The 15529-nt window shown below is 39.5% G+C and overlaps 1 protein-coding gene across 4 annotated transcripts in view; it reads left to right on the plus strand.

The window, feature by feature from the left end:
• The window catches only part of erfl1 (Ets2 repressor factor like 1), a 70070-nt gene that overhangs the window by 23153 nt on the left and 31388 nt on the right, over nt 1-15529 (plus strand). Inside the window, exon 1 of one of the 4 annotated variants that reach the window (XM_065260747.2) lies at nt 10246-10324. The exons of 2 other annotated variants lie outside the window; for them this stretch is intronic. The gene's annotated coding sequence lies outside the window, so the exon portion shown is untranslated. Of the gene's footprint in view, nt 1-10245; nt 10325-14768; nt 15056-15529 lie in introns of those variants that run through there. One more of the 4 variants, XM_065260746.2, reaches the window with a different exon arrangement.

The following is a 15529-nucleotide window of genomic DNA, read 5'->3' on the forward strand; positions in this document are numbered from 1 at the left end:
AAGATGTACTGTTGGAGTAGTTTTAGGCAAAATACCATATTTTCTATCTCAAAACCACTAGGTGGCACAATGACAAAATTGTGCATGCAACCTCAGGTCATGACTGTGTTACATCTAGCTAGTTTCATGACTATATACTTTAGTTTAGTAAAGAAACAGTTTTATGACCATAGGGCTGGCTAGACTGTGGTTGTACATCAGAGTATCAAATCTGGTGAAAAAATCTCTTTTCGTTGTAAAGTTATAACCGTTTATGTGTAAAAAACACAAAATTTAAATATAATTTTTCGTGTTTTGCAGTTTTCGGCCATTTCTGTTGAAAATGTAAATATAACGGCAATATAATTTTTTGTTCAGAAGGTAATGTAATTTTCTTTTTTCTAGTTTTCGAGTCGATAGGAATTACGCTCGCGGAGATATTCACGCGTGTTTTTTAAGTGCTGTTTTGCTGCACAGGGCTAACCGTAAGGCGAAACCTGGCATGTTTGGTATCGTTGGACTCGGCGTGAAAATACGTCGATCGGAGCCAAAGTTATAGGTATGTAAAGCATAAGTCTGACCACTAGGTGGCACTGCGACGAAATGATGCATTCACACTCAGTTCCTGACTGACATCACAACTACCAAGTGTCATGTCAATAGGCATAAGATTGCCGAAGATACAGACTAAAATCTGTTTTTTACACTCTACGTAAAATTTGTTGATGTGCTATACGACAACGGATTGGTTTATCAAAATTCTTTTAATAACTTTTTGCATTGAGTGTCTCTAGATGCGGCATACCGATTTTCGTGGCAATCAGGGCAAAAGCTCTAGGATGAGTTCGCAAAAGTAGGCTTTACAAATAATTCAAAATGGCGGAAATTTTTTTAGGACTTACGGAATTTAGTGTTTTAATTTGCAAAAAAGTGCAATTTGGACTTTTGGTGGCGCTAGCGGGTTAGAGATAATGACTCCAAATGTGCTGTGAAGACTTTTTGGACAGTCCTTTATCAGTGTGCCAAATTTCATAACTTTCCTATGTATGCTGCTATGGGCTGCCATAGCAATGGCGGAAGAAAAAGAAAAGGGAAGAATAATAATACGAAAACTAATAGATAAAATGGGGGTCTTTGCCCATTCTGGGCTTGACCCCTAATAAAAATATACATTCACATGCAGGGCATGTGTTAGAGTGCCAGTGATAAAGTGCAGATTGGTGTTTAGCTGTAGGGGAGAAGACAATGTAAACAGATCAAGGCTGATTATATATGTAGATTTAATTGTATTATGAATACATCATGTAATCATTTTAACTAATGTAGTTGTATGTGAGATGCTTACACTCTGTCGTGATTTGAGAAGAGCATGTGATTATCTAATGCATGTGATTCTGTTGAACTTAATGGGAAACAAACCTTTATAAGTGAAGATAGAGGTATATTCAGCATCCTGAAATGACAGACATCCTATAAAGTTAATTACACTTAAAGACACATGCATTAGCTGGAAATGTTATTGTGGACATTTAATGCAGGCCTGTAAGCTGTGGTCACACATTTTTTTTGCATTATGTAAAAATGTTTTGTCCAGCTTTTTGATAAATATGCTAATTTGTGCTAAGTTATAGGAAGCATGAGAACAGGATGATTTAATATTTTTCTATAACACTGTTTAAATAAATACATTTTTACACTCTAGTATGCCAACATTAAAAAATAAAGGCCTATGCGTACAGCTCCAGTTAACACATTTTGGTTTTGTTTACGTAATGTGTTATGACATAATGTGTTACTCTTAAAATTGCTGGGTTGTTTCAACGTACAGTACAAATCATTATGTTAAATTAACCTAAAAAAAAACATGGGTTGAAAAAAAAACTATGCATTTTCAACCCAGCATTTGGTCAAAAGGGACAAACCCAGCCATTGGGTTAAATGAACCTAGAAAATGTTTATATATGACCCAACATTAGGTTACCAGGTTGGGTTCATCTCTTTTTGACCCAACGCTGGGTTGAAAATAACCCTAAAAATTTTATAGTATATAAATCCCAACGTTTGGCCTTAACCATGGGTTAAAACAACCCAGCATTTTTCCCCGCTCATGTCAGGCACTCATTAACTGAACCATCAGTTTAGACTGGTATCAGTCAGACTGACTGACTGAGCACGTGAACTAGCAATTGTGTATACGTGTGCTCACTCTGACTGTGTGACAGTTTACTACAAAGACATGCCACCCACATATCGTCTCTGCCTTGTATCAGTGCGTATCACATGGCATATCAGCCAGACTGTGCAATGGCCACTTTTGTTATCCATCACTCTTTCATTCAGTTAATAGACTCACAGAAACACTCTAAATGCTGAACCTGGATCTGTTTGTCACTTGAGTTGTGATATTTAAGATTAGGAATAGGCCACAATGCCAGCTTTAAGGTCATCACATGTGAAAAACTGCACAAACTGTGATGTGGTTGCTTATTTTAATGGCTTTTATTGTATTTCTGGTTACTAATCAGACTTGTGTTAGTCACCAATCATTGATAAAGTAAAGATAAATAGTTATTTTCACTAGTTTCTCTTGCTGTTACATTCAGTTTTCCCTCAGCTGCAGCATCATCGATGTTCAGCCTCTTAGCAGCTGTTATGTTGTGCTACCTTTTAGTCTTTGGCTCTTTAACCTTTAATTTGTTCAACTTGTTTTCTTTTTGTTGATGCCTACACTCTTAAAAATAAAGCTTTTTAAAACCGTCATATGGTTCCTGGCTGTATGGTTCCGTAAAGAATCTTCAACATCCACAAAACTGTTGCACAAACGGTTGTTTGTAGTGTAAAGTATTCTACAGACTATATAAGTGCAAGAAAGATAAAAATAAACTTGGGGTTTAAGTTTATGAATTGAAAGCTAGACCAGATATGTACCCACTTGGACTCTCTGTATTTATCATATTAATATTCTTTGGGAAAGTATTAAAAGAAGCCCTGGTGTTATGCTTAAACAGAGGTGAATGTCATCAAAGCTGTCAGTCATTCAGCAATCACGTTTGTCATTTTAGCCAGTACTAGTCTCCACAAACCTCTTTTGTACACACACAAACACGCAGACAGATATGCGCTCGCACACATACACGGTGCTAAGTGGTGTGTGTTTACAGCTTGTTCATTTCCACTCTGCAACTGTTGGCTAAGGGAGTAGGGGCAAGAGAGGGAGAGAAAAAGAGGGTGATCGGAAGAGAGAGGGAGGGCTGGTGGGCAGTGTTTTTGTCCTGAAGAGAAATAGCCCTCTAGCTTGTAATTGGAGGCAGAGAAAGAGAGAAAGGAGAGGGAGGGAGCGACAGCAGAAATTGCTTGGCTCGGGCTGTGTGGGATGATAGTGTTTTTGACAGGTAAATAAGGCTGTGATTGTCGACAGTTACACTGCACCTTGCTGACCCCCACACACACTGGCCTCCTCCATCTATATTTCACTCTGACACGCATGCTGACTGCCCCTCTCTTCTTTCCCTTCCTCTGTCCTCTCTGTCTTTTAATCCCTCAATCGCTCTTTCTTTTCTTTCCTCTTTTTGTGTGGTGTTTCTTACCCTAGGATACATCACACAAATGCTTTTAGCTTGTGTTTAGAATGTTGTTTTTCAGACAAATCCGCTTTTACACTCAAGTCCAAGTTGACACCATTCTATATTTCATAGATCTGTAATTTGCACTACACAAAATCACCAGTGTAAGGTGTGCTACTGAGTTAGAGCAATATTTTTTACTGTTAATAACTACCTTTCACTTGCTGTTTACCAGGCACACTTTCTCAAAGTGTCTCTTTAACACCATTCATTTAAAACTTGAACTAAAACTTTTTAAAGTAGCAATATTCAGGTACTGTAGCTTTTGCTAACCTTTTGCCTATGTAGTTTTTTTTATTTCCAGTTTAAACAAACAATCTACTTCAAAAACATTGCATAATAACCTCACAAATATGACAGTAAGTGCATTATTAAACTAGTGCTATCTGCTTGTTAAGTCTGGCGTCATGCAGCGCTTCCGGGTCCAATAGATCTCGAATGCCATAGGGAAATAACAAAAATTCACGCCAATACCAAATGCAAAACTACCAAAAACAACAGATCTTTATTTTTATCTTCGTAACAAAAAACGAGATGACCAGACGTGGACTCAAGGACACACACTGCTGTGTACATTGTGAGTTTATAAAATTTTTGCTTTAATGTGTAATATGAATAAATAGTGCTCATAAATGACTGTTTAAAGCGTAACTAAACCTCTGGTCAGAGCCTGACTCCACCCACTGGCAATATTTGAAAAATGCAAGAAAAGTGGGCAGATCCCAAGGAGATAGAGGGGACGAAACTAAGTGTGTGGTGAGATCGTAACAAGGGCGTGGTGATCTTGAACCTGCTTACGTCACGAGTCATTTTTTGGACCCACCATCCAATAGGAAAATTCAACTGCAATAGCCACCGTTCAACCTGAAGAGGGCAGCACTCAGACGTTTTTACACCATATATTGTCGTATTGAAACACTTTACATCCAAATGTCAAAAAACTTACTAAAATCAATGAACAGCACTAATAAACCATCATTCTTACAGATCATTAACTAAAAAAAGTTGGTTTAGGGTTTAGTTACTCTTTAAATAATATCCTCTATTGAAATGAATGGAGGGCTGAACCCGGAAACAGTATTCCTTACGTCATGACCTAACAAGCAGATTTACCTACGTTCTCCAGGGACACCCTTTGAATTATACACTGTCAGAAATAAAGGTACAAAACTGTACCTTTTCGGTCACTGGGGCTGTACCCTAAGTTTCCGCTTGGTACCTTTACAGCAATACAAAGCAGAATACATTACTGTACCTTAAGGACCTATATTGTTAGAAAAAAAGTCAAAATATGTACCCTACCTGTCAGTGGGGTAATTGTATGGACCATAAGGTACAGATATGTAAACATTTAGTACCAATATGTACCTTTGAGTTACTAATATATGTATTTTTGAGGTACTAATAAGCTCTCTTTGGTCCCAGTATGTACCTATGAGGTACTAAAATGAAATCCTTAGGTTGAAAGCTGTACTCTTTGAAAGGGTACAGCCCCAGTGACAGAAAAGGTACAGATTTGTACCTTTATTTCTGACATAGGTTCCTGAAAGGTTCTTTTTTCAGGCTGTATGGTTCTATAAATAATTGTTTTAAGAGATAGTTCACCCTAAAACATCATATAGGACTACTCATTCTCTTGTTATGAATTTTTTTGTTGAACCCAAAAGAAGGTTTCTTAAGAAGTTTTTTCCTACTTTGAAAGTCAGTGGGTACACTCTCAGAAATAAAGGTACAAAACTGTACCTTTTCTGTCACTGGGGCTGTACCCTTTCAAAAAGTACAGCTTTGCACCTAAGGATTTTAATTTAGTACCTCAGAAGTACATTCTGGGACCAAAGAGAGCTTATTAGTACCTCAAAAATACATATGAGTATCTCAAAGGTACATATTGGTACTAAATGTTTACATATCTGTACCTAACGGTCAATACAATTACCTTTTTTAAGGGTGCTGCCCCACTGACAGCTAGGATACATATTTTGACTTTTTTCTAACATTGTAGGTTCTTAAGGTACAGTAATCTACCCAAAATTGTATTCTGTTTTGTATTCCTGTAAAGGTATCAAACGAAAACGTAGGGTACAGCCCCAGTGACAGAAAAGGTACAGCTTTGTACCTTTATTTCTGACAGTGTATCGTTAACTGTGTGGTTACCCTTATTTAATAAAATATTTTTGTTGGTTGTCAACAGAATAAAGAAACTCATACAGGTTTAGAACAACATGATGTGTGTGTGTGTGTGTGGGGGGGGTGTAATTGATGACAAATGTTTTATAAAACTATCCCTTTAACACCAATAAACCTTACTGTTGCACAAATTAAGAACCTTTGACTGAAAAGCTTTTTGGAGGATCAAAAATGCTTCTTCTATGGCATTGCAGCAAAAACCCTTTCTAGCACCCCAGAGAGGATCTATATTAAAGGGATAGTTCACCCAAAAATGAAAATTCTGTCATCATTTACTTAGGGTGTTTTCACATCTGTAGTTCGGTTCATTTGTTCTGGACCAAAGCAAAAAATGATAACTTGTAGCTTGTTTAGCAGTTTTGGTTCATTTTCACACCGCACTGATTGCTCTTATCCGCACCAGCTGACACAAACCAAAATTCAGTCATATGATAAAATCCACATTATTCATCGGCCACATGTATTTGAACGTATTTCCTAAACTGCTTCTCGATTGGTCAGAATCAACCTGCGCGAAATTCCAACGGAACCCTGGAAGTAAACAAAAAGAAGGAAAATACAGCAGCCACCGTGGACAGACGGCTGTAATTATGTCTCTGTGGTTGTTATACATAGTTTGTAAACAGCACTCTAGACAAAACGTTCATTTCCAGAATGAATCGCAGTTGTGTCTTGAAAACAACTTTTTAATGCACTACAAACGGCGAAGACACCAAATTTCTGAGGCTTTGCCCGCACCTCCTTGCAACTCCAGGTATGTCCGGGACCTGTGCTAATTGTGCTTATATTGCTAATAGAAACTTTCAACAAACACTTCCTCATCCGATAATGCACTGCGCAGCTGACTACGGCAGCTGGTTTAGTCCAAAATGTGCAGTACTTTCGCAGTTAGGTCCGTTCGATCTCGGATCGTGTTCTCACAACAAACGAACCACTCTATAGAGTTCGTTTGAAAGCTTAACCAAGACCACCTCTTTAAAGGGGTCTCGGTCCGCTTGTTTGGCCCATTTTTGGTGCGCACCAGAGTTCGATTGTTGCATTTTCACCTTCCCAAACGAACCGCACCAATTGAGCAATCCAACTCTGGTACAATTCAACCGAACTAAATGAGGCAGGTGTGAAAGCACCCAAATCTCTCATGTTGTTACAAACCTGTATAAATTGTAAGGAAGATATATTTAGGAATGTTTGTAACCAAACCGTTCGTAAGCCCCATTCACTTCCATAGTAGGAAAAATAATACTATGGAAGTGAATGGTGCTCATAAACGGTTTGATTACGAACATTCATCAAAATATCTTCCTTCGTGTTTATCAGAACAAAGACATTATACAGGTTTGTAACAACATGAGAATGAGTAAATGATGACAGAATTGTATTTTTGGGTGAACTATCCCTTTAAAGCAATCCGATATTACAGGCCAATAAGTAAAAAAGCAAGATAGATAGATAGATAGATAGATAGATAGATAGATAGATAGATAGATAGATAGATAGATAGATAGATAGATAGATAGATAGATAGATAGATAGATAGATAGATAGATAGATAGATAGATAGATAGATAGATAGATAGATAGATTTCTCTCCTTTAGCACCCCTGTATCTCTTCTATCCCTTTTCCCTCTTCTATCTCTTCCCATCCTCTTTTATCAAGTCAACAACCGTCTCTCCCCCTCCCGCACTGTTCTGCCCTTGCCTCCCTCCCTCTCTCTCTACCTCTCTCACTTCAATCTCAAGTGTTTTCAATTTTATTCTAGAGTGGAATTAACTACCCCCGATGTCAAATTGCCGACGAAATCGATAATAATATCTTTACAAAAGAGGATATTCCAGTCTCTCGCGTCGGCTTTTGAAAAATGGAAAATTTAGCCGAGATTGATTCATTAGTTGACACGTTATAGGACGGTATAAGTATTGATCGCGGCCTGTCATGTCCCATCTCGGCTAATCGAAGCTGAGGCGCTCTGTCGATGGGCGCATTTTTCATAATTCCAACGCCGGGGAGAGAGAGACCAGCCGACGGAGGCGACTGCAAGGCACTGAGAAAAAGAGAGAGTGTGTGGGGCGAAGGGGGGCAAAAAGAAAGATAGACGGAGCAGATATGGATGTGGGGAAATGGGTAGGGGGCAAAAAGGGGAAGACAGAAGAGAGTGGAAAAGGTATGGGGTAAAAGAAAAGGTTTTATTCAACGTTTACGGAAATAGCCCCACCGCCGCTGACAGGGTAAATGGCTTTAGGGCGAAAAAGGTGTTTTAATAGTGCAGGTATTGGGGCGTAAATAATTAATTCATGAACTAATTAAACACAAACGATGAGAAAACGAGATAAGGTGGAGGTGAGCGCGACTGAAAAGATAGTGATGAGACTGACGCAGAGAAAAAGACCACTTGGGCACCACTCGGGGAAAAAATGGGGTTTAATAGCTTGGAGGTGTGAAAATGGTTGAAATCGAGTTCGGCAACGAAGTTGTCATGCGGAAAAAAACACGTATAAGGAAAGTGAAAAGGCGATGACGTTGATTGAAAAACTTTTGATAGTTGCGCGTTCGACTGAAAAGTTGTTTTAAGGGCACCTGTCTCGCTCACACGAACTACCACAGATAGACCACTTCACCGTCGACGCCGATCAATGTAAGGCATTTGCTCCGAGATGACTTTATTCGGTTATAAGTAGGCCTACAGCGTAGTTCTCTAAACTTAAAGATGTAATGGATACCTAATGCTTATCTGTTTTGGAGAACAAACTAGTCAAGTCCTCATCACGTTGAAAGAGCTGCTTAAAATGCGTTTGATTTATAGACTAAACAGATATTAGGCCTTGGACTGGACATCTTTGTAATGTTGTCACGACGCTTAAGTCATAGGTTTCGATGCTTATACCACCAGACAGAGAGGGGAAACCTTTCAATTGATCATGCATGTCCACTCTATCCTATTACAGTCCTCCATTATTCAATTAAGCCTGTGATCTGTGGCCAAACTCTGGACTGGAGCAGATGTTGGATGCGGAATGAACTCCTTCATCAAATGCAAGTATTTAGATTTAGTGTCGTTAACACTTCACATTAACAGATTTGTCATATGTGGATATTATAACAGATTATATTTGTAGTTATGAGGAAAACAATGGAAAACATTTCCGAATGATTGATGGATGAATATGAATATTAAAGAAGAAACATGAGTTGATGTGTTGGGCAGATTAAAAGGACGGATTACATTGAAAAGAGAGAAGAGAGGGATGGAGAAAGAAGAGAGCGTTTATGTGTGCGGGGAGATGGAGAAATAGAGGAGGGGTGAGCGGGGTCTTGGTACTTGGCAGTCTCTGAGTATCTCAGGTTCTCTCCGGCCGAGGAAAGCGGTCGATATTTAATTGTTATTGCTAGCATGGAACGTACGGAAGCGGTGCCTGTACGAAAATTTCTCATTTATTTGGTATTCTTGTTTTCTCTCTCTCTTCTTTCTCTCTCTCTCACCCCATTGTAGAGAACTGGTGATGTGTGTGTGGAGTGGATATTTAGACACTTGTGCTACAAGAAAATGGGTCCAAGGGGTAAAAACTATGTTTTAAAAAAAATCCTCTTTCACCTACCAAGTTTAGTTGTCTTGCTTAAGCGCAGTGCAGCCCGTTCCATCCAAGCAACACGTAGCCTACTTTGACTTGAGTTCACCCATCTACCCAGTCCTCCTTCACCCTAACCTCCACCTACCCCCACCTGTCCAAAATGAAAAATCCGTCATTTTCCATCAAACGTCCAGCCAAATATTATCTACACTCTATTCCAACAGATCGAATCTTATTTGGGCGTCGGGACTCGCCATATGTTTTCAAATTTCATTCCTCCGTGAACTTTATTTTCTCCGACTTTGGACAAAATTATAACCCGATCGATCTGCTATCTGCCCACTGTCTACATATATTTTCTGAGGCGGTCTCCACTTTTGCACTCAGTCGCCGGTCAATTTTCTGACTCGTCAGCAGCACCAGACCAGGTGCAGAGTAGCGAACACTCCCGATCATAACAGAGAGCAGTTTGCTTTAGGGAATATACCCCAGACTCTTTACCTCTTTCATCCCCCTTTGACCTATCTTGGTCCTCACTGACATGTCCCCTGTCTCCCCCTCTCTCCTCATCTGTTCACCGGTGCGCTTCACTCGCTCCTCGTACACTAGCTAGCGCTCTTCTCGCACTTTGAGCAGCGCTCTTTGCAGTCGGACTCGCGAGGGACTACGGAGACCCACGGGGTGGGCGTTTTCTTTTGAAACCGAATTCGCGATCCTAAAAGGAAACTCATCTCTTTTAGTCATCCACTTTAGGTTTGTTTATAATTATAGTCTTGTCATCTCTCGTCGTGACTTTACTTTCAGTATCACAATATTCTGGTCAATTGTGAACCATAGTTCGGAGAGATCAACTTAATGCACAGTTTGATTTTTAGCGGTTTCCAGTCGCTTTTGCGGTTTGCAGATATTGCTATCCACGGGACCCAGGAAACCCAAGTGTTAAGTCGATGTGAATGCGCGGCGGCAGGTGAGTAAAGCCCTCTACTTTTTGACTGTGTGTCTGACTGTGAGTCCAAACACTGCATCATAACAACGAGTCATTTAGGGAAATATATAACTTTGAACTTTTCCTTTGGGTAACTCGGGGAAACGGGAGCGCGTGGCAGGATGCTACCACGTTGGGTGTTTGTGAATTTGCCCCGTTGCAGACTGCGTTTACTTTTCATGACAATGATTAGAAAAACGTGTCACATTACACAGCGCGGTGTGTTATAGCTGCGGGCTGCTTAACGGCGCTATGGGAAAGGGTGAGAAAGGAAGGGGAATTGAAAGGTGATGCGCGGTACACCTGTACTCTCGAACCGATTGCTTTAATGCGCTGATGATGATACAACTTGCTTAGGTCGGTGTCCTTTGTTGTAAAGTTTGATGTTTGGGTTAGACTCGTGTCCAAACATTACTTATTCTTATTTAGGCTACCTTACTGTAAAATAACCTTAGGCTATGTATTAAGCAGAAATATTTATTGCTGCAGTAACTTCTGTGCCTTAAGTTGGTGGTTATTTAGACAATTCAACTCTTAAAGACAATTAATACACTTTGCCTCAAACTTTTATCCATAACCACTTCCACACACTCTTTCTGTCTTACTAGGATCAGGTAGTAAGGCCTTCATTTCAGTTTTTTGTAATGTGGAAGGTTTGTGTTTTCTGTGAAATCTGCTGCACAAAAATATAACATAACTACAAAGTGCATGAAACTGTGTGATCTGAATGGCAACGACGCAACTAATAATATCTTAATGAATGGTGCTGCATACATAACTGGCATGATAGGAAATGTAGTTTGACATGTCTCAGAGTTCTTCTCAGATGCACAAGCTTGTCTGCTAAGCTTATAAGCTGAAATTTATGGAGGGTATAACAGGCTCATTACTGTTCCAGTGAATATAAAACATTCATAAATGCTTTACTTGAATATGACCTTCTCCTCCATTAATTTTAGTGATGACAGCAGACTGGACCTACAGTCAATGACTACATCATTCCTCATTCTCTTTATGGCTCTGAGAGACATTTATGGGCTTCCAGAGGGTTTAAGTAAGCGTTAACAAAAAGCAGGATACTGATTTTATTCAGCTGGGTGCTGTAAGTATGACCTGTCCAGTGGCATTAAAATGGTGACAGTCTGGTTTGGTGGTGAGGATTTTTAAGTTGAATTTTACAGCTGATCAGTTCATACAAATTGGTAATGATGCTAAAGTTGCTAAGGAAGGACTGATTTAATGCAAGTATGATTCAATGTGAAATGCTGCTTATATTTCAGTAGCACTTAATATGCGAAATAGATTCCACCAACTTTTTAAAAGGGATTTAAGGGATTAGGCTGACAAAGGTTATCATTAAGATGTACATACACTTGTTATGCAGCCTTAGCATTTACACCTTCATGTGTCAGACTCACACACACAAAAACACACACATGTTGGCATATGTGGTTTACGGCGCAATGCTTTTTATACTGTATTCAAATTGCATATTCTATTCCCCTAACCTACCCAGTCCCTAACCCCAACCGAAAAAAACCTGTTGGCAGTCTTTAAACTATGAAAAAGTACCATTTAGTGTTTTTTGACCCATTCAGTTTACGGATCGTTCAATTTACGGACTCTGTTAAATTAGCATAGTTAAAATAATCGCCTGTGCTGATGCAGATTAGAGAGGGTTGTGCACTGACTTTTCCAACTAACCTTCATTTCTTAAAATTCAAACGGGTATTACAACAATTCCCTTACTCTACTCCAGCTCCCTGCCATTTTCCCACTTAACCCCATATTTCATTGCTAAATTAACCCAAGTTAGCCATACACGGCTCCATCCACTCGCGGAGCATGCCTAATTACTCTCAATGAAATCCCTTATCAAATGAGAAAATTACTTTGATATGACGTAGAGCGACATGGAGGAGTGAGAAAAACAGACTCTTGTGGGCTGTTGGACTGAAAGGTTAAGCTGTGTTGAGTGCATATTGAAGGAATTGTAACAGTTTAAAAAGGATATGTGGTCTTGCTTCAGGCCTATATTATAGCAAATATCACAAAATGCAATACTTGAAAGAGTGTTGCTTTGACATTTAGGAAGTGTGAAATTGATTGTGATCCTATGATTTGGTGTAGATTTGATTATCCGTGCAAACTTTCTTCCATTCAAGTATCAGGAGTGTCAAATTGAAAAGCAGAGAGTATGATAATTTTCGGGCCAAATTTGAGTTGCTTGCACAGATCTCAGTTTAACAATTTAGGATGTTGTTGTTAAGTATTGGAGCATCCGTTAAAAAGAACTATTAGGATTACAACCACACCAATACTTTCACACTGCTTATAAATGTCCAGTTTGCATTATACTCTGTTGCTGGAGAGAGAAACAGACCAGAAAAGGCGATGCAGTTAGAGATAATTGTAAACAGTGGTAGTAATAACACCAGGTCCAACAGTGATAACAATTAGATTTGATTTCATTTGAGGATGCCTCCACAGCTGCTACCCATGCCCCCCCCAAACAAGTCCTCAACCCCTCAAACAGACCATGAGGCTGAACCCCACTGCCTAACAACAGCCCCACCCCCAACCCACGGGGCCCGTCTCCCCCTCAGATTAAAGTGGGTGTGTTAATTCGGTGGTGTAGCGATCGAAGAGCTCTGGCAACAATGGGAAATGGGCTATTGATCAGACCTGCTCAGATTAAGACTGGGGACTGGAGCTCTTTTTTGCTCTCTTTTCCTTCCCTTTTCTCTCCATTTTCCAATCTCTCGCTTCTGTCTCTGTAGTTCTCTTACAGCTTGTCTGTTCTTTCTTTCTTGTGCTTTATTTCTTTTTTTCTATTAGTTGTTTCTTCTCATTCCTTGTTTCTTTCACTGTATCTATTTGGGTCTGGAGATGTGTATGTATGTACAGAGGCCGTCTCCTCTCTCGTTCTCCTTCCATCACTGTTTGATGTTCTTACATTTTGTTGTATGCAAATCTATTGCGACTCGGCAGTTTATATGCGAGTCACAATTATTGAGATTAATTATTATTTTTTATGAAAATACAATAACATTTAGTCATTTATCAGAGGCTTTTATCCAAAGCGACTTACAAATGAATCTGAATTGACAGACAGATTTTCTTTCGCGATTATGCGAAGGGACCTGAATTTTGCATGATTTTACAAAAACAGTCTATGTCGCTTGCCAGTATAATCTGAATTGTGAATTGGATCTACATTGAAAAGTAATAAACCATACAGTAGAGAAGTGGACAGTAAATCCATAGTGTGGAAAGTGAGCTTTAAAAATCTTGCTCTACCTATAGGAATAACCTCAATCACTGATAATGGGATAGGTCAGTCTTCCCCCTCCCACCTAATAAATGCACCATTGGTTTTCACCTCAGTCACTGACATTAGAACAAACCACACATCTTGCATTCATAATGCAATCAGAAGGGCAGTGATGCACAGAACATTATGGCATATGTACGTATAGATAGAGATAGAATCTAAACTATATAGTTTTACACATTGTAAAACATTAAAGACGTGCAAAAAATTATTATGTTACATTTTTGCAGGCCGTACATAATGTAAATTATCACTAAGGAATTAGAGCTGATTATCTAAAAAGCGTCTCGATTTTTAGCTTTGTGAGCTGAATCACGAAAATGGACTTTTGAGTGGGACCCTTGTAATCGGTGTGTTCACTAGGGGGCGATATAGAGTTGTTTGAGGGTATTTGTGTATATGCCTGTTTAATATTGTTTGAGACTGGGGAAGCTTTTGTAAACTTTTAGTAGTCACTCCATCGTTCTCATATACCATTCTGTTTACGCACCCACCCTCTCGGTTTCTTTATCGTCTCATTATATGCCTCTTTCCACACACCAGTGAGTTCCACAGGTTTACCTAATGGATTATTAAGTAGTGGATTAAGGATCAATTAAGCAATTTAAATTTGTTATATGTGGTCAATGGCTAGAAAAAGACTCTTTGATGTTTTCTGATCAAAATTCAGAAGCGTGGTAATTGCTAGTGAAATGAACTCTAGGCTCGTCTCTAAGGAATTCAGTGTTTGACAAGAATACTTGCACTTGGGTTGTGATATCAGAAATCCTGCACATGTCTTAAAAAAGTAGTTTTTCATCTCATACACCTGTAGGCGGAGGTGCTGAAGTGAAATAAATGTATAGGTCCCTGATCCAGCTTCACTCTGTAGACACTGCATAACTTGGATAACTAGCTAAATGGGCAATGGCAGTAAAATCACAGGAGAGGCAATTGTGTATGCAAGCATGTAAGGAGAGATGCTAGGACTTTTCTGTCGAAAAGAATGAGAGGGAGAGAAAGAGGGAGGGAGGGAGGACAACACACACACATACACATACACATACACACGCACTTCATATACGAGACAGAGGAGCGGAAACGGGTCGAATCCTACTTCAAATTCTCTTTCCTCTCGGCTTGTCGACCGGGGAAAACAAACCGACCCGAGGCACAGCGAATGGGGATTTACTAATTAACTACTTACCGAGAGATGCACACCTCCTCAGCGCCCTCCCTCCCTCTCATTCAGTACCCTCGGTCGCGGTTATTAGTGTAGAGGTGCTTCCACGGTTCCCGGCTCTGCGCGCCCCCGGATCACACACCAAGAGAACGAAAGCGCACGCGGGTTACATAGTTTCTGATTTGGACGTTTGGAAAACAAGACCGGAAAAACTGAGGTATGTCATTCGCATCATGTTATAAATAACATTACCGATGTAGGGATTTTTCACAAAGTGACATTTTTTAGAACTTGTTAAATTACATTTCGAAGATTTTAAAACCTGCACAATTTTCTTCTTGTGATTTATCAAGACTTTAAACTTCAAAATAAAGACTTTCTTAGTTTTTGTATGATTTATTTAGCCAACATACTTGACTTTTTCAAACCCGAAGTAGTTTTATTTGTAGTAAATAGTGAGTTTGACAAATTCTTTCACTGTGCAATTTTGAGAAGTCCGCGCGCGATCCTCTTGTGCCGTGCGCTCCGTGCCACGTTGGATTAGCCGTTAAGTGTCTCTATTTGTTAACGCTGTTCGTTGAGCCCTCACCTACACGCCACACTATCAATCAGTCAATTAAACAGTCACTCTCACGGCAACTAGAGACGTTTAATGTGGACTAAGCGCCCGGGTGTGTGTGTATCCCTTCGA

Source organism: Paramisgurnus dabryanus, chromosome 13, assembly GCF_030506205.2.
Source record: "Paramisgurnus dabryanus chromosome 13, PD_genome_1.1, whole genome shotgun sequence".
Classification (NCBI taxonomy): Eukaryota; Metazoa; Chordata; class Actinopteri; order Cypriniformes; family Cobitidae; genus Paramisgurnus; species Paramisgurnus dabryanus.